The following is a 23,674-nucleotide window of genomic DNA, read 5'->3' as shown; positions in this document are numbered from 1 at the left end:
GGTGCCCCCCCCCATTTTTCCGCACCACACCCCTCTTTCCATGTTTCCAGCTCCTCTCTGTCCTCAGCACTTCCACATGGCACTGTGGTTCTAACTGACACATTCGCCTTTTCTTCTAGCTTTCTCTAGCTCTAAGACAGAACTCTTTGTTAAATTGAATGGACAGTGGAGTCAGTTAGGCAAAGGAAGCTACTAGGAGCAGACTCAAAGCGCACCCCTAGTGAATAATTAGAAAACGATTATTTATTATTATTTGCCCACTTGAAATTTTAGATAAGCACAGGGTTTGTTTTGAAATCTACTAACTAGAAAAATTAAGAAAAAAAATTCTCCGAATTCAATGGATAATTCCCTGCCGCCCCCCCACTCCTCACTCACTGTTACTTTTAAAAATTACAAAGCATGTGAAGGAAAGGGATAAGATTTTCTGCAGGGTCCTAATGATCTAATGCTACTCCTAATGATATCAATATTAATTCATATGGACCCAATTTTAGATATGCTGAGAATTCATTTGAATACATATATATGGGCTGCTTTCAAACCAAGAAATGTGAAAATAAGTGAAAATATTCTTTTCTCACCTTTATTGCTTCTAAACCTCAAGGATATGACTTCTTATTTCTTGGTGCTAGGAAGAGAAAATGGGAGTGTAACTGAACTTGATTTACAGGCATTTTCTGACATGCACAAATCAGATCCTTTTTGTTATCTCATTCAAGTAATGTTTCATTTATGTTTTTAAAAGGGGGACATTATATCAGGTAATTAACAACTAGCCCAGGTTATTTTGGAAACTTCAATTTCTAAATACAACTTTTCTGTCCTTCATTCTTTTCTAATGCTTAGAAATCAAACCCAATTGAAATTAAATTTTCTGGAAAATTTTTTTAAAAATCACTTATAAATATTTTGAATGAGAAAATATATTTTTAAAATGTTCAGCTATCTCACATCTAATTTCTTTCCTGGCATAAAGGTTGATTTACTGATTTCTTTGTCTTCTTAGTCATTTTCCCAATTCACCAAGAGAGGTCGCTGACTGCCCAGGATTAAATTTGCCGATTTAATGGAGTTCATTTACAAAGAAGTTATTGATCCATATCTCAAAACTAAGTGAATTTTATGTAGAAACTATTATGGGCAGATTTTATATGACTATTTTAAAACTTATACATTATTATTTTTAAATATGTTGGGGGCTCAGTTGGACATTTTGAATAGAAAGGAAACCCAGAAAAGTGGTCGTTAAACATGAAATTATTTCACTCCCATTTCTAATCCTACTATAAACAGTTCACTATAGGAAAGTGGGTGTGTTAAAAAAAAAAGTGTGCAGTTCAGAAGGGTAAAAAATTTGGGTTACTCTCTGTATCTGTGAAACAAAAATGTAAAGGAACTTTCAACAATAAAAAAAAGAAAAAGAAAGGTGGAAGGGGAATCAATAGTAAGAAATGAGAAAATTTGTTTCCCTCTATCACATATACATAAGATTGTTTAATCCTTCTGCTTTATGCCTTTTTTTAAATATACGGCTTGTATATGAACCTAACTATAAGGCTATTATCACTTGGCTTTTTTTTTCCAATATTAACATTTTTTCAGTTCTTTCAAGTTGAAAAATCGTCACATTTCTATTACCCACTGGTCACTGTCTCTCCTTTCATGTGAAAATAAATGGACACAAAGCAAACCTTTCCAGTTAGATCTGGTTCTTAAAATAGCCATAATGACCTTGAGACTTAAAATAACTTAGTGGGTATGCATTCAAAATAAAATAGTTAAGATCACATTTCTGCCTCTTGCTTGAAAAAATGTTAAACGTGAGACCTTGACTGATAAGTATTTTACAAAATATGTGTATATATTGACCCAGATTTTTTTTATCAATGTCCTTGTGAAATGTCAGAAAATGAGAAAAAATAAATGAAAAAAACCCTTTATTACTGTTTCCATTCCCTTTAAAAGAAAGTGAGAATTTCTTTTGCAGTTTTTACAGTGTTGAAGAAATATATATTTTATATATAGGGAACATTAATACTCTAGAGGACTTAGGGGGAGCCAGAGTACCATTGTTACTGGATCTCTCACAATACCAGAGAGACTAAAAAAGTATTGCAGGTTAAAAGCTAATTGAAAGTTTTCAAAAAATGTTTCAAATTATTAAATTTTTATACAGATTTCCATCACTTTGATTAATAAACTTTGTAATAAAGTAAGCACATCTCTAGTATTTTGGGGGCATAAATGAAATTTTATAATGGTTTTCTTACCTAGAAAAAAAGGAGTGAAAAAAAAAAAGCACAAACCATTGCATGAGCAAATGAAAAAATAACAAGCATACATTAATCACATTATGTTCTAAGCACTCACAAAGAAAGGCAAAAGCAGCCCCTACCATCAAAGAGCTTACATTCTAATGGGGCAGACAATATGAAAATCACTACATATAGAGAGAGGGCAAAATGGATATAGTCTCAGAAGAAAGTCTAGCACTGAGTGGGACAGAGAAAGGCTTCTTTCAGATTGATTCGGTGGGCTTTTTAGGTGAAAACAGCAGGAAGCTAGAGAAACTAGGAGGCCAAGGTGAGGATAAACAAAGCTTCTTATATTTGAGCCTGGAGACAGACCTGAACTTTTGGAAAATCATTGTTTGGAAGGGGGAAAGAGATGTGAAGTAGGAAGACAATTCTGGATTGTAATAATCCAGGAAAGAAGTGATGATGAGCTGTAATGGCAATATCGGAGGAGAGAAGGGGATGTATATAATGTATGTGTATGTATCTATGTATATGTGTATATATATATATATACATATAGATAGACATAGACCTATAGAAATATCTAATATATGTGTGTATACAAATTGCATGTGTAAGTGTATATGTGTATGTGTATTGCCAGGGTAAAATCTATAGGACTTGGCAATAGATTGGATATGAGAGTGAGTGTAAGAATAGAATTGAGGATGACATTCAGGTTTCTAGCCTAGAAGGGAGGAGAGTGGTGCCACAGTGAATCCGATTGGAATCAAACCCGATTTTCAAGATTTTTTTTTTTCTTAGATCAAATCACTTGTCTCTGGTTAATTCAAAAGTCAATAGTTAACTGTATATGTAATTATAATGACTAAGTTTAGCCCTAAGGAAGAAAAATGCAGCTTCTCTTATGCCTCCCCCACCCCCCTCACAGCCACACTCTTTGAAGAGGTTTTGAAGAGACAGTGATTGTGTAACATTGCATATAGTGTTAGATTTGGTCGATATGTTAGTTATATAATAGGGCTGATTAGGAGGAACTGTTAGCCATGTTCCCCATAGAGACAGTACACTTGCCTGTTAGTTCCATGGAAACATCCCAGGTCAGATCACTCAGATCATATTCATACTCTTGGTTTTACTAAGCTGCTTCTGTTTGCCTGCCTGCCTGTCTTTCTGTCTATCACTGTTTTCTGTCTTTGTTTCTCTTTTTCTTTGTTATAAGAATTGTAAATATGTATATAGTATATACCTGTATATAATATATGTGTATATATTTATGTAGACATAATATATATAATGTATCTATACATATATTCAGAAATGAATGCAAGATTAAGCAAAATAAACAAATAACAATTAAAAATAAAAAAGAGCTGTGATGACAATTGGCTTTTTTTTTTTTTTTTGCTTCTAATAAAAGTTATCAGCCTTATGTCCCAATACCTATCATAGTTTCTTGCCAGCACAGATTAGGAATAAACCAATGTACTATTATTTAATAATCAGATCCCAAATTTATCATTATTAAATATCAAATTAATTAAATTAAATTAAAATCATTATTATTGATTTTATCAAGTAGGATGTATACTATTTAAAGTCCTTCACAATCTGGGTTCATTACTACCTCCCTTCTTACCATTTACTCCCCTCCTCACCTTCTGTAATCTCATACAATGACCTTGCTCTTCCTTATGTAGGATAGTAGTTGTCTCCTATGTCTGGAATGCTCTCTCTTCTGCCTGTTGCCTCCTTGACTTCCTTCAAATGCAGCTCAAATTCTCTCTTCTCCAAGAAGTCTTCCCAATGCTTCATGCTAATGCCTTGCCTTTGAGATTACTTTCCATTACATTGAATATATCTTGAATGCTTGTTTGTTTGTTTTTTTTTTTTTGCCTGCTGTCTCTTCTGTTAGAATATAAACTTCTTGAAAACTGGGATTATTTCTGCTTTTGTTTTATCCTCAGTGCCTACCACTTAATAAGCTCTTAAATGCTTGTTGCCTGATTGTGTGGGTTCTGGAGTGGCACAAGCCATGATCTTGGACCCACACAGTTAACATTATAATCAGTCCATTGAATTCATAGAGAGATGGAACCTCAGAAGATAATACCAAGATGGACCCAGTGGCATGGCTCTTCACACACTCAACATGATGTCTGCCTACAATTGGGCTATTTTTACTATAATAATAGTGACATGGTTTTATAACCCTTTCAAGTTCACAAAACATCTTCTTTTTAAATTTATTTTCAGATTTTTTTTGTTTTGTATCATTTTATTTTATTTTCTAATTAATTAATTAATTACTTTAGAAATTTTCCCATGGTTCCATGATTCATGATCTTTTCCACCCCTCTTCCTTCACCCCTCCTGGAAACGACAAGCAATTCCACTGGTTTATCCAGGTATCATTGTTCAAAACCTATTTCCATATTACTCATTTTTGCAATAGAGTGATCTTTTAAGGCCAAAACCCCAATCATATCCCCGCTGAACCATGTGATCCATCATATGTTTTTCTTCTGCTTTTTTTGCTCCCACAGTTCTTTCTCTGGATGTGGATAGCGTGCTTTCTCATGTCCTTCTGGATTGTCCTGGTTCATCTCATTGCTACTAATAGAAAAGTTTGTTGCCTTTGATTGTGCCACAATGTTTCTGATTCTGTGTTCAATGTTCTCCTGGTTCTTCTTCTTTTGCTCTGAATCAATTCCTGAAGGTCTTTCCAGTTCACATAGAATTCCTCCAGTTCATCATTCCTTACAGCACAATAATATTCCATCACCAACAGATACCATAATTTGTTTAGCCATTCCCCAATCGAGGACACTACCTCTATTTTTTAATTTTTTTAAAACCCTCACCTTCCATCTTAGAATCAATACTGTATGTTAGTTTGAAGGCAGAAGTATAAGGGCTAGGCAATGGAGATTAAGTGATTTTCCAGGGTCACACAGGTAGGAAGTGCCAGAAACAAGCTTTCCACCCAAAACCTCTCATCTCTAGACCTGTTCAAACTGTCTTCTAAATAACAACCCATCAGGCAAATTGCCTGACTCTCTGGGCCTTTGTTTCCTCCTCTGTAAAATGAGGGATTTAGAATAGCTGAACTCTGACATTCCTTCCAGCTTCCCAGATCAATGATCCAATAAGTTGAGGTTAGAGACATTTCCTCTCTCTTCCTTCCCTCTCAACTTCCCTGCTTTTGGTGGAAATATCAATTTCTTGCTTTTTTTTTTCTATCAAGTAAGTGTCTGCAGTTGTATCTGGCATCAAACTACTTTTGGGACCTTGTATTTGCACAATTTAAATGGGTTTCTATCTTACTTGCCAACATTTGGCATGAATTTGATAGGTTAACTACATTTGCATGGTTTGTCAAAATGTCAATTCAAGGAAAGCATAAACATGGAAAGGAAAAGTAGAATATTGAATTCGATTAAGGATGCCCGTACCACATGGATTTGGGAACAAAATCTGACATGAAGGGAAACATATGTTATAGACTGATATCAAATCACTATGTTTACTGGGTATTTCCTTTACTAAAATTTGGGTCAGAAGGATAGAGCCACACAGAAACTTTGCTTTTCAAATAAATGAACCACAGGGGATGGCAAAACAGATCTTAAGCCCTCAATAATGTCTTAGACTTGGACAAAGCAGACTGGTGGGGCTGCAATTAATCATAATAATCACACTAACCAGACTAATCATAATAGCTAACATTTGTTTAGCACTTGAAGGTTTGCTGCGACCTTTATGTATATGAAATTAAATGAGAGGTAAGATATGGCTGTGAATGGATATAGACATACATGTGTTTATATATGCATATTTATCTATACATATATACAGATATACCTTACCTCATTTGAACTCATATACTTTGTATGTTCAAGACACAGGAAAAGGCAATGAGGATTCACCCCCACCCTCCCAATACCTCCAAATAAAACCATCTCTGTTCTCAATGAACTTATTACTTTTGATTGGGCTGCTATTCCTGGGCAATATTCCTGCTTCCTATCCAAGGCATAGAGAATGCCACAGGATCTCTCCCAGTAGGATCTCTTGGCATCACCACATCAATGAAACATTTTCTTCCCTCAAATCATATCAGTGTCAGAGATTGGAGAATCCTGAAACCCCTGGAATTTCCTTGCCCCAAGTTCCAATCAGAAAGTATCTACCATGTGTTAGACACTTCTGCTAGAGTCTCCAGAATAAATGCAAAAGATATAATCAGATAGAAAAAATAAATACAAAATAAATGCAAGGTAGTTAAGGTTAGAGGGAACTAGTAAATGGAGGAACCAGGAGAAGTTTTGTGAAGGAGTTGATTATTAAAAGAAAGGTAGAGATGAGAAAAGTGTCCATTACAGACATGGGAAAAAGTCAGTACAAAAATGCATGGACAAACGTGTTCATTAAACATCGCTTAATAAAAAACTATACTTCTGACTATTTTTGCTCATCACTTGATTTTTGCCCATTAGCCATGATTTGATGGTTTCTGCTAATATTTATGCAGGAAAAAGCTCTGGCCATTAAAATTCTGCCTTCAGTGATCTGCTTAGAAAGAATCTTTAGCAAACCATTTCATTTAAAAGTATGCTTATGTGTTTTTGCAACTTTTCTAGAAAAAACTGATTCAGTTCTAAATCTGTATCTTGTAGTGTCATCATCCTGGAGTAGACCAAGAATCTAGTCATTTACTACTCACGGTTTTCAGATAGATTCGCATAGACATAATCTCTGAATATCTTTGCATCTTTATAGATTTGGAAAGTCATTTTGGTCAACTTCCTCTCATTTTACAACCAAAGAAACCAAAGCCTAGGCCAGTAATATGATTTGCCCAAGGCTACCCAGGGTGGAAGTGTTAAACCCAGTTCCTCTAACATCAACTCCAGTGCTCTTTCTACCACATAAAGATGCTTTCGAATGCATAGGAAGTATGGGCAAAATTATCCAACTGGCAAGGGGCATCGACCAATCGATACATGTTAATTATGTGCCTTCAGTGTGTCAGGCACTCTGCTAAACACTGGCATAGTAGGAAGATCACTGACCTTGGAATCAGGAGTTCTAGCTTCCTTCTTATCCTTCTTTTTTGTTCATTACTTCTTACAAATCTTAAGCAAGTTATTTCACTTTTCTGAGCTGATCTATCCTTATTTGTAGAAAGAGGAAATTGGATTTGGCATACTTTAACTTCCCTTGTCATAGTGATTTTATATTCACAAGGTCCCAGTCAAAATCTACTAAAGTTATTTCTTCATGAAACAATGACTTAGATGAGGAATTTGGCTACATATCTTTGCACTTGAAGCCACCGAATCAGAAACTGACTCATAATAAGGGCCAAGAAATATTTCTAGGGATCACAATTGGATGGTCAATGGATAGAACCTGGACCTGATTTCAGGGATACCAGAGTTCACATTCAGCCTTGGACACTTACTAGCTATGGGACCTTAAATAAGTCACTTCATGTCTCCAGGCCTCAGTTTCCTCATTTATAAAGTGGCATAATAGTAGCACCTATCTCCTATGGCTGTTGTGACAATAAAATGAAATAATATTTGTAAAATGTTTTGTAAACCAAGCATTTTAGAAATGCTAGTTATTATTGTTATTATTATTTCTTGGACTATAGCCCGCACTCAGAAAACCTGGACAAATGTACCCTTGGTGGCCTTTGTCCCCACTATATATAGAATGACTGGCCAATGTAATGTATTGGAATAAGCAATCATTTGAGAATCAAGGGGCCTTATTTCAAATATCAGCAATACCAACGACCTGGATGAATGAGGGGAAATCACTTGGCTGCTCTGGGTTTCCACATTTAAAAAAAGAAGAAGTTGGACTTAGATGATCTCCAAGATCTTTCCTAACTCTAAATCTATGGTCCATATTTTAAAATATGTCATTAATAATATTATAGAAACAAATTATTAACAGGAGTAAAACAAAACATATTCTTGAATGTAATACTAACATTCAAATTTAAGTTTGCAAAATCTTATGATCACTAACTCCTCAGGGGCTGAGCTTTTTATATCCCAAGTCCTCTGGACTAATCAAATCTCAAGGATTGCCATCCTGCCTTCTTAAAGGGAAGCCACTGCTAATCTATGTAAAGTGAATGCTAATGCTGTCCTGAGTCCTCGTGTGCCTCCTGAGCTCCAGCACATTTTCCTTTGCCTCCTAGACGCTTCCACTTAGATTTCTCATCTTAAAATTAATTATCTTCAAAAATAAACTTATCTCAGCTCTCTCCCAAACACCCAACTTACTAATTACTTGTTATCATATTACATTATTATTATATCTTCTAGTTACCTGAGCTCAAAACTCTGGAGTCATCTCTTCCCTTTCCCTCACCTTGTATATCCAATCAGTTGCCAAACCTCATTGATTCTAACCTCCATAATTTCTCCCATTCAACCCCTCCTCTTAGCTCATACCTCCACTGACCTAGTTGGGATATTTTTCATTTGTAAAATATCAATAGGCTTTTAAATTATCTCCCTGTCTCCAATCTCTTCTTTCTCCAATCTGACTTCCATACAGATGCCAAATTGTTATTACTAAAATGTAGGAATGTTTGTGACACTCTTCTGTTTAAGAAGCATCACTGGTTCCAAATTGCACTTAGGATAAAATATAATCTGGTATTTAGGGCATTTAAAGCCTTTCATAATCAAGCTTCTTTTTCATACTTTTCTAGAATTTTTACACATTATTTTTCTTCTGTATTCTATTCTAGGCAGCCTACTTGAGGTTCCCAGTATAAAAAATTTTATTTCCCATCTCTGTGACTTTATACAGGGTATGCCACATGCCTAGAATTCAATCCCTTTGTATCTCATTTTCATAAAATTATTAGATACCTTTAAATATTTGTTTCTTTTTTAATGAACACTTCATCCTATGTGTTACCTCTCCCAGTTTCTTGTGCCTCTTCCCTGATCATTTTTTTTAAACCCTCACGTTCCTTTTAAGAATTAATACTTTGTATTGACTACACTGAAGAAGAATGGTAAGTGCTAGGCAACTGGGGCCAAGTGACTCTCATAGAGTCTCATAGCTAGGTAGTGTCTGAGGCCAAATTTGAATCCAAGACCTTCTATCTTGAGACGTGGTTCTCAATTCATTGAGCTACCTTACTGTACCCCCCTATGCCCCATTATTTTTTATTGACTTTGCATACATTTTACATTTACTGCTCTGTGCTCATGTAGCTTTCCTCTAAAATAATTTGAGCTCTTTTTGCACAGAGATGGTTTAATTTTTTATCTTAAATTTAATTAATTAGTTAATTTAGAATATTTTCCCATGGTAACATGATTCATGTTCTTTCTCTTTCCTCCTTCCTCCCCCTTCCCATAGCCAAAGAGCAATTCCACTGGGTTACATGTATCATTGTTCAAAACCTATTTCAAAAAAAACCCAACTATTTCCATATTATTGATATTTACAATAGAGTGATCATTTAGAGCAGTGATTCCCAAAGTGGGAGCTACTGCCCCCTGGTGGGTGCTGCAGCGATCCAGGAAGGTGGTGATGGCCACAGGTGCATTTATCTTTCCTATTAATTGCTATTAAAATTAAAAAAAAAATAATTTCCAGGGGTCTAAGTAATATTTTTTTCTGGAAAGGGGGTGGTAGGCCAAAAAAGTTTGGGAACCCTGATTTAGAGTCTACAAGAGACTGTTTAATTTTTGTCTCTGTATGGCCAGCACCTAATGCATCCATCCACATTCTGCATCTGGGACTATTGGATATATTCAGTCCTGGGGACATAATGACAAAATGCCCAAAACATAGTCAATGCCTAATAAATTCTTGTCAGGTTAAATTGAATATTTAGAAAATATTATATGGAAGGCCTTTTTTTTCCCCTTGGAGAATCATGTTGGTTTTCTCATGTATCTATTTAAGCTTCTCCTTTAAAAAAGAACGTCAGATTTGGAACTGATGCCAAATTTCAAAAGCATTTTTACCATTTTTAATACACTCCCTCCTATTCATACAATATACTTAAATAACATTTAATTTTGAAATGAAGAACAGCACAAGTGATTCATGGAGAGCTTGAGTAGACATTGTTCTATCTGGGAGTACTTAAGTGAATAATAGCCCACATTCATATTACCTTTAGGGCTCACTTAATGCTTTTCTCATGAAAGCCCTATGAAGTACTGGTTTTTGTCCCCATTTTCTGGAAGGATAAAATTGAGGTACAGAAAAAGTGAAGTGACTCAATCTGTGTCAGACCATTAGTAATTCAAGATAGGAAACAAAATCTTTTGACGCTGAATTCAGTATTTTTACCATTCTATTATACAGGCCCCAATTCCCAGAGGTCAGTGAGTGGGTAAGTTGACAAGTTCTTAAGATACCTTTCACATATAATATTATGATTCTGGTCACTTTATGGATGAAAGAGGAAGGGAGGAAAGAGAGAGAAAGAAACAGAAGCAGTCATTACAAGGAACTGCTGAAATTTCATCTTATCAGATATTTCTGCCTATCACTTCCTAACAAGTATTTCTTTTCTGGAATCTATAAAGTATTATTTGTTGTTCTTAATTAACTTAATTGCTTCTTTGGGGCAAAAATAATTTTCTCCTGCCCTCTTTTTTTTTGTCAATACAATAACTATAATCATTTAGCACTCTTTTGTTCTTTCTAAATCCTTTTTTTTTTACCTTTCTTGACTTATTCCTTTTTACTATTCTTTTTCAGTTTCCTTTTCACTTTAGTTATCTCCAATTATTTGTTCTTCCTGTCGTATTCCTTTTCATCACTCCTCTTCTCTCTTCCTCCATCCTTCTTTCTCATGTCCATACTTTCCTTCTTTTTCCCCTCTGCTTAATCTAATTCATCTCTCATTCATTTCCAGCTGACCTTTTATTTTCTGTTTCCTCGTCTTTTATTGGCCTTTTCTTGAATTCCAGTTACAAGTAGTTCCCAAGTTACAAATGCCTGGCACAGAATCCCTGATGTCATTGCTTTAGAGCCTGCCAACATTGCCACAGTGGCACTAAGGCTCCTGTTTCTTGGAGGACCCTTCTGAATAGCTTGGGAATTGTTGCCAAGAACTTCGCAGTCCCTGAGGGCATTCATATCACCACTGGAGCCATAATAACTATTCCCATAGAAGGAGCCACTCCTTCCCTTTCCCCATAGAAGAACTCAGATTCCACAGACTTCCACCTCAGACCACTATCCCATCCCCAACCAATCGCCACATTCCATTGGTTGAAATTGTCTCTTCCTTTCAGGGCCCAAGGCAGTTAGAATTCTGATGCACCCACCTACTCCTTCTCCAATACATAAACCAAAGAGAAAATGAATTGTGAGTTCCAAATGACCAACTAAGACATGCACTATTGGAACACAATCATTTTATAAATTGGAGATTACTTCTTTCCAGTCTTCTTTTTCCACTTTCAACTGAGAAACTCTTATTCTACACCTGTATTACAAAGGAATATCCAAACAATTCATTGTCTCTGTGGTGGGGAGAGGGAGAAGGCAAATAGGTAATGAGAGGGACTGTCTTTGGGCTGTGACTTAAGGGATGCTGGTAAAGGGTTAACATCCTTAAATCCCACTATTATTTCCTTTAGATTACTGTTTCAGTGTTTTGGAAGTGAAATTTCCTAGGAGCAGCATCATTTTAAAATGTTTGTCACTATTAGCATAACAAAGAACAATCTGAAAGAGGTTCATACTGTCAGTTATTGATTTTTTTAAATTATTTTTTTTTAGTAACATGGAGAAAAAATTTTTGATAAATAATTTTTTTTTATATTTTAGAATTTAATTCTTTTTCCTTTTTACACTCCCTCCTTCCCCAAGGCAATGAATAATCTGATAGCGGTTGTATACCTTCTTTCATGTAAAACATATTTTCATATTGCTCATGTCATGACAGAAGTCACATATCACACATGCAGTAAAAATTTCATGAAGGAAATACAGTGGAAGAGGGCCTTCTTTGATCTGTACTCAGAATTTAAGAGTTCCTTCTTTGGCTGTGGATAGCATTTTGATCATGAATGCCTTGTGATTATCTTGGAGACTTGCTTGAAGACTTCATATCTGATTATCTTATAATATTTCTTTTACTGTATACATTATTTTCCTCATTCTGCTCACTTTTCTTTATATCAGTTCATATAAGTCTTTCCAAGTTTTTTTGACCCTGTTCATTTCTTATGGCACAATAGTATTCTATTAAAACCATAAAACAACTTTTTCATTCATTCCCCAAGTGATGGATGATCTCTCAGTTTCCAATTCTTTTCCAGTACAAAAAGAGCTGCTAAAAATATTTTGGTACAAGCTGGTTCTTTCCTCTTATCTTTGATCTCTTTGAGATATAGACTGAGTAATGGTGTTGCTGAGTGACTATGAGGTGGTATCTCAGAGTTGTTTTAATTTGCATTTTTCTTATCAATAGGGATTTAGAGCATTTTTTTATGACTACGACTGGATTGTTTTAATTTTTTCCTCTGAGAACTGCTTGTTTATATCCTTTGGTGGTCACTTATTGATAACCAAGTGAGGCTAAATTCTCACTTGTACTGGGTCAAAGAACAAGTAAGTTTTTATAGAAAAGATAGTAAAGAGAAACATCATGGCCTACTATCTGGGCAAGGTTAGATGGGTTAGGTACTGGACTTGTGTGTGAATAGCGGTGAGCTAGAAGCGGGGGGAGGGATAGCTAGAGGCCAATAATATTATGCAAAGAGGGTATGAGGTCTGGTGTAGCAGAAGTTAGGACAGAGTCCCTGATAGGTGGGGCAGGAGAGCACTAAAGAAACATTTTAGCCTTCATAATTTCCCTTAGGGATAGCCTTGACTTTGGCCAATGCACTGTTGCCAATGAGCACATGTTTACAAGATGGTCCTATGCCATTCCTAATCCAATAATGTTCTCTTCCATTTAAGATATTCCTAGCACACATAGATCTCTTCTCTGTCACAATTGTTCTTCATCTGGTATCATATTCTTCTTTGCACATGTTGTATTATTATCATAATAATAATATGAGTTCCTTGAAATAATTTATCATCATCTTTGTTTCACCAGTGCCTACTACAGTATATAGGGCAGAATAAGAACTTCATCAATCCCAGCTAAAAGGGAGGTAGAAGAGCCCATTCCTCCTCTTACAGGGAAGAGATAACAACTCAGTTAAGGACCCTACCTAGCTAAAGCTCAGAACTGGAAACCAAGAGTTCAACAAACCAACAACTAGCAGTAACCATGAAACCAGAAGAGCACCTCTGAGCAGAAACTACATATGATTTGAAATAAGAGAACAAGTCTACCAATAAAGTATAATCACATCATGGAAGACATGGACTGCCATAAAGTGCCAAAGATATGAGTGACCCATGCACATCTATTTTTACACAGAGGTGAGTATTGCCTTTTGGAACACTTTGGAATGGCATGGAATAACTTCTCCTTCTTCCCAAACGTCTAACCAGGAAGGCAACAATCTACTTATATGTGCTTCATAAAGGTGAGTCCAACCATGTTTTTTTTTCCTTAGGTGTGTACCTCTTCACTCTTCTTGTGGACAATATTTACATTTTGGGCAGCATATTGTTATCTTAATGATACTTTTTCATTAAATGCTTTTGATTTGAACTAAGAATATTGTCTTGCTCGCTAGTAAGTGTACATACTGGGGTGGGAGCTCAAAACTTCCATTTTTTGAGACTCTGTCTCATAGAGTACTTTGTGACTAAAAGTTCTTCTGGGGTCCCACATGCTCCATGTATTCTTGTGGGCACTAAATATTTAGTTAATGTATATGGAATTGAATTGAAATTTCATGTAAGCTGGGCTTTCAGTGGTAGGTAGATATTTACAAATGTTGTTTGTCTTGTATGACACATAATTCCAAAATATTAGAAATGAAAGAGACCTCAGAGATGCCCTAGTCCAAATCTTATTATACAAGAAGAGAAATTGAAGCCCTGAGAGAAGTCAGTCAACAAGCATTTACTAAATACTTCTTACTGGCTATTCTCTGTGCTAAGAATACAAAGAAAGGTACTTGATTTAAAGGAGGTCATATTCTAATGGCTAAAGAAGGAGTTGCTACATGCAAATAATTATGTACAAATAAGACACATACATTACAAATAAGACACAATCTTAGAGGGAAAGGACTTGCTAGGAGAAGAGAAAGACCATCTACTGAGATTGGGATTTAAGCAAAGTTTGGAAGAAAGCCAGGGATGAGGAGGCAGAGTATCCCAAGTATGGGGAACAGTAAATATAAATGCATGGAGTATGGAGAAGGAGAGAGTGAGAATAGTGTTAGAAAACCTAGAGAGAAGGTTTCTTGCTTATCCTCATTACAAATAACAAATAACAAAACGTTGTTTTTTTTATAAAAGTAAAACCTAGAGAGAATATGCAGGAAAAGGTAGTTGCCAATATGGGGTTAAGGATGAAGACTGAGAAAATACTATTACATTAGATATTTAAAAGATAATTGGCATCTTTGGAAACCATTTTGGTTTCTCTGATAAAATTCAAATTGACCCTCATGCTGTAAGTTTGCTGAGCAAGATTCACTTTCCATGGGTTTCAAGGCATGAAAGATCCTTTAGATGAAAAGAGCAGTTTCAGTTTGAATAATGAGACTGGGAGAGAGATTGCTAAAAGTCTAGAAGGAAGAAAAGTGGAAATAGAGGTATCAAATGAAGATTACTTTCTAAAGGTATTTAGCTGAGAAGGGAAGAGATAGAAAATATAGCTATCAGGGATGGCTGGGTCAAGTAGAATTGTTGTTTGTTTTAGGATGAGAGAGATGGGGGCATGTTTGTAGACAACAAAGAAAGAGTTAATAGAGGAGACAGGTTGCGAGATCAATGATGGATGTGGAGGGGTTAGCTTTGAAAAGAGAAGGGCTTCATCATCTGAGACAAGGATAAAGGAGGAAAAGTGACTTGCTTTGAGGTTATGCAGCAATGGCTTGCCAGATCTAGAACTTAAATTATAAGTCTAACTCTAAATCTAGTGCTTTACTATTATATTTATTGTACTGCTCTGTTAACCATCTATTAGTAGCCTCAATTATTGCTTACTAGCATGAGGTCCTTCCAAGTATTTTAATTAGTACTTGACTCCAGAAAGGTCAATTAAGGGGAGAAAGGGTTTTTCAATGCACAATACTTGGGTGTTACCAGTCAAAAAATGAAATATTGACTGTGTGCCTGCTAAAATTACATCAGAATATTTGTCTAAACCTTGTGCAAGTTTAAACACATATATGTATTTATACACATGTATTTATGTTTCATAGTTCAAAATTTACCACCTTTCAAATATAATAGCAAATTACCCAAGGCCCATACTTCTTGTCACACAAAACAAATCAAATAAGGACAAACACCTCTGGGAAATCTTGCAGCTAGGGTCACCCAGTAACCAGAAGGCACTATGGAAAGTATTTCACCACTGTCCTCTGCTGTGTCCACATAGGCCAGCTGTTCTGAAAGACTGGTTTCTTTTGAGAGGATGCTATGCAGGTGTTCTTCCTACATGATTAACCATGTGTCAAATTCTTTGTGTCACCAAAAAGTTATAACATTGTGGGAGTTTTGAAACTAGTCAGAGGCCATTTGGCGTAATAGAAAGAGGAGCCAGGTCTACCATTAACTTGTTTTGTGAAACTTGGGCAATTATTTCTCTCCTCTGGTCCTAAACCTTCTCATCTGTAAAATGTGAGGCTAGTGGAGAGAGGGGGCCAACTAGGTGGCTCCATGAATAGAGAATTGGGGCTAGAGAAAGGAGGTCCTGGTGAGTGGATTTAATATAAATTTGTACCTCTCTTCCCTTTTAAAAAGGAAAGTTTTGAAAATACATTTTGGTCTCAGCTCTACCTCTTGATTGGGCATAAATGGAAAATCCAGAGATCTCATGGCTCCCTCGTGTCTGGAAAGACTGGCCTCTGACTGGACTGAAGTCAAGTCTGTCCAACCAGAGAGACACAGAAAGAGTGACATCACCAGGTTTTCAAGTTAGGAATTGAGGAAGCAGCAGCTTGTTGTGCTCTCTCTTTGGGTTTACCTGGTGGGGCAGTTCACTTGTGGTCTCTTTGCTAGTGAACTGAGACACGAAGTCAGTGGCAGACTCAGATTAGCTAGGCAATGGGCCCTATGATTATGTGCCATTACTATATCTCCAACCCACTTTCACTATCAAATAATTATAAATTCATATACAGACTCTAGAGAATTTTAATCCTAATGTTGCATTCAAACTTGACCTTAGACACTTCCTATATATGATCCTGGGCAGATCACTTCATCCCCATTGTCTATCCCTTCCCACTCTTCTACCCTGGAACCAATACATACTATTGATTCTAAGATGAAAAGAAAGGGATTTTTTTTTAATGTGGAGCTAGGACTGGTCTTTTCCCAAGATCTCTTTCAGCTGTAACATTCAGTGATTCCAATTGGTTTAAACCACCAAAAAAAAAAAACAAACAAAACCAAAACATTTGGTTTCTTAGGTAAGCACAAATGGATGTTCATGCTTTAAATTTGCTAAGCAGGATTCATGTTTCATGCCTTTCAGGGCTAAACAAGATCTTAAAGATCATAAACATCCTGTATTTGAAGAAATGGAGACCTAGAAAGGAAAATGACTTGCCTAAGGTCACACATGTAATAAGTAACAGAGCTAGAATCTGAACCCAGGATTTTGGTCTAAAATATTAAATAACCCTTGAAAAAGCACATTCCTACCTTTAGTATACACACATACACATACACTGGCATATCCTTTCTCAGGAATCACTGTCACTGTTCTCCATTCCTGAAATTATCTCTCTCTTTACTTCCAATTCTTTATAACCTTCTGCAGAAAAGCCTTTGCTAATCACTTCTCCAGTTGGAGCTTTTTCCTCTAGGGTTGCTTTCCCTCTACTCTTGCATGTTCCTTATAGGTACTTTTTGGGTTCATGTTGGCTCCCCTTTAGTATGTAAGCTCCTAAATGACTAGGTTTTTGTTTTTACTCTGTATATACAGAATTTAGCACAGCACCTGGCACATACTGTCATTGTTGTCATTCAGTCATTCAGCCATGACTGATTCTTTGTGACCCCTGGGACCATATCGTCCATGGGGTTTTCTTGGCAAAGATACCGTAATGCTTTTTCATTCCCTTCTCTGGTGGATCAAGGCAAACTGAGGTCATATAGCTAAATAAATGAGACTAAATTGGAACTTGTCTTCCTGACTCCAGGTCTAGTGCTCTATCCACTGAGCCACCTAGCTGCCTGGAAAATAGTGAACATGTAATCAATGATTTTATTAATGTTATGTAGAAATTTTATGTCACAGGATACAGTTTTGTATACATGAACATTACTGCTTCTTGACCGTGAAATCTAATAAATTGTAAAAAAACAATAAACAAAGAAAACTAATAGAAAATAAGTTAGGTAGGAACTGGATTTTTTACCCTGAGGAAGATTTACTAATGAAACACAGACGTGCTAGGTAGAAGGGCTCGAGACTGGTGGTTGGAGGTTTCCGTTACTGGTCATTAATAAATATCAGTTTAGAATAATATTTTTTCCCTTCATAAAAGAATAAAATTTATGTCCTCCATGTCACTAAGTACTTCATAATCACTTAATACATTATTAAGTTTCCAGTGATTTCAAGGGCCCCAGGGATCTCTCTTTGGCCTTGTGCTACTTAACCTTTTTATCAGTAACTTGGATGAAGGGATAGAAGTTTTATTTGTCAAACTTTCAAATGACACTAAGCCAAGATGGATAGTTAATACAATGGTTGACAAAGTCAAGATTGAAAAAGATCTGGCCAACTCAAATTATGAGACAAATCTAATTTAACTTGAGTTTTTAACAGGGAAAAATATAAAGTCCTACACAGTGTAAAAAAATCAACTTTTAAAAAAGGGACCTGAAAAAGTAATTTGTAGGAAAGAAATCTGAGGGTTTAAATATGATTTCAATATGGGTCAATGACATGAGATGGTATATTGATATGAATGAAGGCATTCAATGGATTAACAAATGGTACGTAGTCATGCTGGATTGTTTGAATAGGTTTTCTTGAAAGATATATATAGAAGTTTCTAGATGATTCTAAGCAACAACTGCTCCTCATGGAACACTCCACCATTTTCTAAACCTAAAACATGAGGATGAAACATGAGCTAGTGTCGTTCATGCATCTTTTTTCCTCAGAAGGTAGAAATGTGTTAGCATTGAGAAATTCTCTCTTTTAATGGAGATTGTGGCTAAATAGGGAATCCAAGAATCATTTGCAGTGGGAATTTCTCTCAAATTTTATCCACTCCAAATGATATTTACCCCTCAGAGAGTTTCTTCCCATCTTGGGCATGTTCCCAGGCTCAAGTGATATGTACAAGCTGGGGGAAGGTTTAATGAATAGTTTTTGGCTTATATACCTATTTCCACAACAAGATGGGGGGGGAAGACAATGCTATCGTTAAGTGAGGTATAGTGCACAAAACAGCAGAAATTTTAATTCTAAGATCAGACTATATCTTGAGCATTGAGAATTACATTTTAGGGAGTATACACAAAAGAGTACAGGGGACTTTTCATAAGGGTTATGTTGGAGTGGAAAAATGGCTACTAAGGTCTTTTGAAAACATTTTGCTTTAGGGGCTTTGTGGCCAAATAAGCAAACCCTCTTCACCAAAAGCTTTTGTGTTAATTATTGTCTTAAAAGTCTCTGTCTCTGTCTCTCTGTCTCTGTCTCTCTCTCCCTCTGTACTTCTTTTTTCCCTCTCTCCCTTTTCTCTCTTCCTCTCTTCCTCTTTCTTTCCCTCCCTCCCTCTCTCCCTCTCTCTCCCTCTCTCTGTCTCTCTCTCTGTCTTTCTCCCCCGCCTCCCCTCTTCTTTAGCCAATTTTGTATCGCCCTGTCTCACACTCCCAGGATTTCACCATATTGTTGCTGAACTTGGAGCACAAATCTGACCAGAACTCCTAAGCTCAAATGAACTGCTATTTAATTTAGCCTTCTCAGTAGCAGGGTCAGTGATGGGCAACCTTTTCAGCTTGGTGTATCAAAATTAGCCAAAAAACCGAGCATAACTCAAGTGGTATATCACTTCAAGAAAAAACTCCATAATTTCATGATATTTATAGTTTAATAACAAAAATGTAAAAGTGTAATATATAACTGTATTTCATAAACCAAAATAGGTAAATTAATATAGGTAGAATTGTCATCTATAGTGCATAGAGTGTCTACACTACACTACAGCAAATGTTTCATACTTAGCATGTGCACCTGTATGTGGCTGCATGTCATCGAAAATAGCTACATGTGTCAGTGCTGACATATGTGTCATAGGTTTGCCATCACCAGTCTATGTTCAACCATAGTCCACAGCTTCTACTTTCAAAGCTTTCTTATCTGCGTTATCTCTGGCCAATCACTGTGCTCCTTTTTGGCTGATAATTGTAGCTCTTCCAAAGCAAATCAAATTGTCTTGCTTTTTGTTCCTGTCTCTTGCAACAGCTCCCTGTTGTCTTAATTGTCTCTTGTGCCATCTAGGCCACAAACACATATGGATGACAGAGAAGTTACATTCAAATTTCTTTACTTCAAAGAACCTTAGAAGTAAAAGTTCTCTAGGATCTATCTATATATCAATCTATTTAACTCTCTCTATTTCTGTTTCTCTTTCTCTGTATATATCATTAGAAACCAAGATTTTAAAAACAATTATTAGCGCATTGGACACAATTTACTACAACCATTTTATATTGTCATTTTTACTACAACCATTTTTATGCTGGACCTAGATCATACTAGCTTGTAAGAGTTAATTTTTTATCTTGTAAGTTAATTAATTTTTTTTGTTTGTTTTTTGTTTTTTTTTTAACCCTTGTACTTCGGTGTATTGTCTCATAGGTGGAAGATTGGTAAGGGTGGGCAATGGGGGTCAAGTGACTTGCCCAGGGTCACACAGCTGGGAAGTGGCTGAGGCCAGGTTTGAACCTAGGACCTCCTGTCTCTAGGCCTGACTCTCACTCCACTGAGCTACCCAGCTGCCCCCTAAGTTAATTAATTTTTTATCATCAAATGCTACAAATCAGGGATTGATTTATGGTTCTGTTAATTGTCTAACATTTAAAAATATGGAAAATATTATTGTCAATTTACTAGCACACCACCTCTCAGAGCTAACACCTTTACCATGCTTTAAGGTTTAAAAAGAATAGCCTTCCAAATAATATTTTGAAAAGGTAGTACTAATAATGTTATCTTCATTTTATACATGAGGGATTTGAGTTTCAAACAGGAAAAGTGATTTTTCCAAGGTCACTCAGATATAAATGAAACTAGTGCTGTTGTTCAGTCATTTCAGTTATGTTTGACTTTGTGACCCTCTTTGGGGTTTTCTTAGACAAGATACTAGATTAGATACTAGATTTCTTAGACAATGATACTAGATTACATTGCCATTTCCTTCTTCAGCTCATTTTACAGATGAGGAAATTGAAGCAAACAGGATGGGTTAAATGACTTGCCCAGGATCACACAGCTACTGTCTGAGGCTGGATTTGAATTCAATTTTTCTTGACTCCAAGCCCACCATTCTATCCACTGCAGCACTTAGCTGTACCTCATTCTTCTCTATAATGTTTTGTGAATTCACTTATATTCTAAACAGAAGTTCTTGGCTCTCATGTCTCTCTACTTGCCAAGAAGACCAAATATTTTGTTGGTGAAGCGGTTGCTGAGTGTTTGTAGTCTTTTTACTGTGGCCACACTTTTGCATTGTCCAAAATGGTCTAAAAAATTATGATAGTTAATGAATTTAATTTTTTCCTATTTTTCAGAATGAGTCAAAAGCTTATTTAAATAGGTCATTTTAAACATCAGGTAATTGTACAATATATGCTTTTTACTTTTATTCTAATCTGGCATTGTTCTTTGCCTTTACTCTAAGTAGTCTGAATATGCATTCAACCAGCTGAATTGAGTGTGACTCCAAAGTCAGTAACCAGTAATTAAGTGTGTGTGTGTGTGTGTGTGTGTGTGTGTGTGTGTGTGTGTGTGTGAGGGGGGGGTGGGGCAGGCTTGGGGCTGGCTACATCAAACATCATCCAACTGTTTTTGAAGAAAGTAGAATTTTGAGACACTTTAAATCCCTTCTATTTCTGAATCTCAAATCACATCATAGGATCATAAGAGCTACAAAGAACCTAAAAAGTTCTTTAGTTTAGATAAATGTGGAAACTGAGATTCAGAGACAGTAAGAACCTTTTCATTTGTTTCCATTAAAATCCATTTCCAGAAAGTCATTGTGTCTTAGAATTGACAGTGTGTTCTTGAAATTTATGTCAGCAGACCTCAAGTTTGGCAGGTTTGTTGTTGGTGGTGGTTTCTTTCCCCCCTATCAAGATAGAGTTTGATTACTCTTGTCTGTTCCATAACTTGTTTATCCTAATTAAGCACAATGAGGTTCATCATCAAGTTGGCCAATAGATGATGAATTCTCTGGCCATGTCAATCCATGCAATAAACAGAAACACAAAATTGCGTATAGTATTGGGAAGCCCATACATACTTACTAAATAACAGCCCCTGTTTTGCAGAAAAGGTTCTGAGAATGCTAAGAAACATAGTTTTTTTAAATAAATTACAAATATTAATTTAACTATTGATGTCCTAAAGATGATCTTTTATTTGACAATAGCGTATCTTTCTCTCTGTCCTTGTTATCACTTGTTAGAATGTAAGCTCCTCAAAAAGAGAGATTGTTTCAATTATCATATTTGTATTTCAAACATCTACCACAGTGACTGGCATACCATATGCATTTAATGAATGCTTTTTGGGAGCATCTAAGTAACACAGTGGAGTGCCAGACCTAGAGTTGGGAGGACCTGGGTTCAACTCTGACCTCAGGCACTTCCTAGTTGCATGACTCTGGGCAAGTCATTTAACCCTGATTACCTACCTCTTGATGTTCTCCTGTCTTAGAACTGATGCTAAGATAGAAAATAAGGGTCAAAATAAATTAATAAATGCCTTTTGGTCAACTATCTGGAGAAACTAAATCACATCAATATTGATAGTCTCATTATGAATAAAATGGAAAGACAAAGAACTTGAAATGATTTATGGCAAGGGCTATGTGCAGTATGTATGTATATGTGTGATATAGAATACATAATATATGTATTACATATACATGCGTGTATGTGTGTGCATATCTGTATGCATACATATATATAAAATCATAGAGTTTTCTGATAGTCTGTCAAAACCCATGAACTTTTTCTCAGAATAATGGTTTTAAATGCATAAAATAAAATACATAGTATTAAAAAGGAAATAAATTATCTCAAAACAAAGCTATAATTAGTTTCCCATTTAAGTCCATGGATCCCCTGACATGGACAGCATTAAGAAAATCTGGTTTATAAGTTCTCTTTGGAAAAATGAATAAATGAATTGATAAGAATTGGTTTCATTTTGAACCCAAAGGGATAGCATGTTTGGTGGTCTTACCTTACATCTTCTGATGGGTATGAAAAAAAAGACTAACATAAAGATGTAAGTGCATCACTTTGGACAATATGTGAGTATATCTTCTGGTTTAGGATAAAAAAAGGGGAGAAAGTATGGGAAGAACTTGACAAGATTCTTCCAAATCAGTAGATCCCTTGAAAATTTCACAGTGAGTTTCATTGCATTTTGCAAACTCACTGACAGTATAAAAGTGAATAGAAAAGAGAAAGGAAAATTATGTTGTAAATGTGGCTCAAGATTAAGAAATAAAAGAGGTCATATGGTGTTAAATAGAATAAATTTGCAGCTGACCTAGTCATCATGATTTCCTCCAGAAGTATTCATCACTTGAGAGTAAGAACAGATGAGTCAGATGATAGGGGCAAAATAGGGTTGATCTTATTCAGAGTAGGGAGGTCAAGGAAGCAAATATTTCAAGAGTAGTTACTGAAGCGACTGACCATAAGCCTGTTCAGCATGGATTTTTTATTCCATTAGTCATTTCTTTCCAATCCCCTCCCCAACCAAAGAAATAGATTATCAGCAATAAGCATTTGGTACAACTTCTATTTATCATTCTCAGAGGATTGGTCCATACCAATGCTGAGTCTATTTCAACAAGTCTTTCTATATCATCTTAAATGTCATGCATAAATACACAGAAGTGCCCTCTTATCCTTTCCTCTGCCCACAGTCTACTTTCAGGTACATAATCTTTCCTGTCTGTGGGTAATTCTTTGTTAATATCTATATTGCTGCTGGGTGTACAAATTTCCAGTATTTTAGAAAGGCATTTGAGCTTCTCCTACTTTTATTGCTCTTGTGC

Source organism: Gracilinanus agilis, chromosome 1 (genome assembly GCF_016433145.1).
Source record: "Gracilinanus agilis isolate LMUSP501 chromosome 1, AgileGrace, whole genome shotgun sequence".
In the NCBI taxonomy this organism is placed as follows: Eukaryota; Metazoa; Chordata; class Mammalia; order Didelphimorphia; family Didelphidae; genus Gracilinanus; species Gracilinanus agilis.
Note: the sequence above shows the minus strand (reverse complement) of the source record.